This window comes from Cibotium barometz, chromosome 15 (assembly GCF_041138505.1).
Source record: "Cibotium barometz isolate CiBa-2024 chromosome 15, ASM4113850v1, whole genome shotgun sequence".
NCBI classification, from domain to species: Eukaryota; Viridiplantae; Streptophyta; class Polypodiopsida; order Cyatheales; family Cibotiaceae; genus Cibotium; species Cibotium barometz.
Window position 1 is genome coordinate 29619690 of NC_141060.1, and position 3871 is coordinate 29623560.

General features: G+C 48.8%; 1 pseudogene across 1 annotated transcript; it reads right to left on the bottom strand.

The window, feature by feature from the left end:
• Window positions 1-242: 242 nt before the first annotated feature.
• On the bottom strand, window positions 243-2170 carry LOC147631159 (fatty acid desaturase 4-like 1, chloroplastic pseudogene; annotated as a pseudogene). The gene is made up of 2 exons (XR_015267467.1): window positions 978-2170; window positions 243-830 (listed from the first exon to the last, which is right to left on the bottom strand). The product of XR_015267467.1 is annotated as a fatty acid desaturase 4-like 1, chloroplastic pseudogene (transcript).
• Between the last annotated feature and the right edge of the window lie 1701 nt (window positions 2171-3871).

The following is a 3871-nucleotide window of genomic DNA, read 5'->3' on the forward strand; positions in this document are numbered from 1 at the left end:
TTGATAAAGTCTTGGGAGAAAAGGTTGAAATTTTTACGATTTTTATAAAGCGACAATTCCTTGTTATAAAAAAAGAAAATTAAAGCTTGGGCTAGTCATAACAACACTTTTGTTTCTTATTTAACAACTAATTAGTATTGGCTCTGTTAGCAATATTCTTGTGTGACACCTAATGGGAAGCCGAGCATTAATGAAAAGATGGCATTTTGATACCCACAAAAGATGGGAAAAGTGTCACTTAAATTTTCATGAAGTATAGCCGTAGGCAAGCATGGTTCACTATCTCCAATCATATTTGAGGTCATATAGTTCAAAGGTTGCACTTTCCTTCCAAGAGAGCCTTTAAAAGAAAGATAAAAGGTTGTCCTTCAAAAGAAGGCCAAGTTTTAATTAAATAAGTATATTTGTGAACTTTAAACGTCTTCAAAAATAGAAATTGAGATTCCAAGTGATCCATCAAATAAAATTTAGAGTGTGAGGACTTGGAGTTTAGCCGTACCTGCCATCATATACCCCGCAAGTAGAGGAGCAGAAAGACTAGTACCTCCAAGGGAGCGAGGAGGTGCTTCACCTCCGTTCAAGTGAAACCTTGGTGCCCGACAGACAGACCCCATAGGGGTAAGCCCCAAAGAACTAGGTGACAAAGAATACAAAGAACTAGACGACAAAGAATACAACCCCAAACAAAACCCTACCTTTTCTTTCATATGCAGCTTTTAATTTATTTATAATAACGATCTCATGCTCCGTTGATCTCTCCTTCTGGTGAGCTTCGATGGACGAATTTCTGGAATAGTGGGTTACTGAAGGAGGATAAAACCCGTGCAGAGCTGGAGACCAGAGGAAAAAACAGAAGAATGTCACGACGTTTTAAGCACTAGTTGAAGCTTAGTAAAATGCCCCAAAAGCGTAGTAACATGCCACAAAGATTACATCACAAACCAGTACATAAGACATCAAAAGATTACATCACAAACCAGTACATAAGACATCAAGCTTAAACATCAGAGTCGTTGCCTTCCGCCTCCAGCTCGTAGCTCGAGCACCAATCCATGGTGGCGGTTTCACTGCTCCAAGAGCGGGGCTCCCAGCCGGCCCTGTCGTAGACGAACTCTTCAAGAATGCCGAAGAAGTTGGAGCCATCGAGAAAAGGGTTCCAGAGGCCACTTACGATGCAGTAGGCTTTAAATCCGTGCCTGCTATGGTGGGGTGCATGATCCTCCCTTGACAAGAGAAGGCCTAAATCCTGCAGAATGACGACAAGGGCCGGCAGGTCCGCCTTCTTGGCGTGCGCCCACGCATGGCACTGCTGGCTCAACGTTACACAGGCCGAGAGGACCGCGAAGAAGGAGTAGACATAGGCGGGCGTAGCCGCGGGGAGCAACAAGATGGGCAACAAACCGAGTGCAGAGCCGCGGGCGAGCGAATGAGTGTTGTTGGCGAACTGTCGCCGGGTGATGGTCCAGGGCCTCCTGTGGTGGCCCTGCGCTGCATCCGCCTGGCCTCCAAATAAGGGAGTGTTTGCATGTCCGTAGTTGTCTATAGCCCAGTGAAACACCCCGGTGCTGAAATCCGCAAGCAGATACGCAACAGCAACAGAGAGCACGGCGACACAAGCCTCCTCTGCTGAAGCGCCCGACATAAATCTTATAATCGCCTTCGACACCACTCCGCCTATCGCGGCGCATCCTGCGGCCACCCACACCCTGTGCATCCACGTTGATTCGAGGTTGTTGTCTGTCAAGCCTAACTCATCATGTGAGGATCTGATCTGTGCCTGATCATCCTGCTTTATTCCAACAGGGTTGCGCTCTATGGTGATCTTCAGCTTGTCACGGTGCTCAGTTACTGGTGCCTTCTCATGTAAGACTGCCTTAGATCTCAGATTATAATCAGACCGGTGAGTCACGCCGGAGCGTAGAGAGAACATGACAATCTCACCGCCGGCGGATTGAGGCGGCTGAGAGGAACAAACATACTTGGAGATCGACGGAGACAGGAAGGAAATCGATTGCAAGGAGCTGGGGCGAGAGAGCACTGGCATCAGTGGCATGGCCGATGATCGGGGAAGTACAAAAACAGGGCCGATCAAATAAGAAGACTACGCAAGGAAAGCGCGCGAACGTCAAGAAGGGGGAGCTGCGTAGGAACTCGAGGTTCACAGACTAGTTGCGTGCTATAAGCAGAGGACGTGGGGGATGAGAGCGGGGTCCCCAGTCAACGACGAGTGGCAGCTCATCTAATGAGTCTGCCAGAGTTTGTCGGAGCGGGGCTGCAGACTACGACGCTTTAACTTTAATCACGTTTCGGAACTCTACGACGCGGACTGCCGACCAAAATGTCTTTAAAGAGGTTTGGTAGACCCTGTACACGCCGATGTGCCTTGGACATGGCTATGCTTTTCCCATCCACACCATCGATGCCCTAGAGAGAAGAAGAGGGATCATGTGATTGTCCTTGTTGGGGTACGAAAGAGGTTAGCAAGGGTTCTTATGGGATAGTGGGCACATGGGAGGAGGTGAAGATCGAGTATGAGGAGAAGAAGGTGGAGTGGTTGCATGAGGAAGATGATGAGAATGAAGGGGAGAAGGATGAGGAAGGGGAGGAGAAGGAGAAGGAGAATGAGAATGGGAGAGAGAAGAATGATGAGAATAGGGGAAGAAGGTGGAGTGGATGCCATAGGAGAACAAGGTGGACTGGATGTATGAGGAGAAGGGGGGAAGGATGCAAGGTATGAATGGAGCTCGGGCTGTTAGAAGGCATTTCACTGGCTGAAAAGCATAGTGTCGTCCACACCAGTAATGACCAACCTAGAATGGAATTTAATGTGCCATGTTTATGTGGATGCTTCAGACAAAGTAGTGGGCAACGCACTACTACAAGAAAAACAGAAAGGTTATATGTAGCCCATCCATTATGCTAGCAAAGCCCTCACAAGGATGGAAGGTGTTATTTGCACATTATATGTGCATATACCGGGGGGCTAACCCACCCTAGGCATGTGAGCATGGGATTAGGGAAATATGCTCTAGTGGGGCAAGGGTTAGGTCTAACCTTGGGTTGAGGTTAGGGTCAGGCAACCAAGGGTTATACATGGAAATGGAGAGTGAAGAGTCACTTGAGGGCCCTCATATATAATAGGGGCATGGGGCACTCTCAAGGGATGTTCTCTTGTGTAGAGCATTGTATCTACTCTCGTCATTTCATGCTAGACCTATGTACTACTAGAGTGAAGTCAATCTTCACACTTCACCCTTCCCAAACCACCCATACAAAAACACTCTTTCATCACATCAAACATACGGACAAGTCTTTATTCGTGGCTTTCCAGAGCTTCAAGACATCACAGACACATCATGGAGAAATTCCCTCTCTTTTCACCATCAAAACACTCTAGCATGCACCCCCCAGGCAGCTCTCTCTCTTCTACAAACTCCTTTGTTTTTCCTACCAAAGGCCGCCCTCTCACACGTCAGCCATGTTGGCATCAAAATGAAAAGAACCTGCTCGTTGGCTCAGCCCTATCTCTCCCAGTCGACCAGCCATCACTGCACCAGCGCCACACATTCCTTCGCTACCAGCAGAGGCGGCTCCCCAGCAAGTCACCACCACCTTGTTTGTATTTGTACTTCAGTCGACACCTCTGCACGCTATGGGCGCCCTCCTCACCTCTTTGTTTGCAGCCAGCTCTTCTCAGGCTCTCTCCCAGCCGCCGCCGCTGCACACGCCCAGCTGCTTCCCCTTCTCTACACTCGTAGAAGGCGGCTGCTCCACCAATCGCCTTCGGTTTTCGCTACCTCAGGATCTCTGCAGAATCTCCCCAGCGCCACCCGTCTTCAAGTACAAGGCGGCTCCAGTTCTACACGATCAC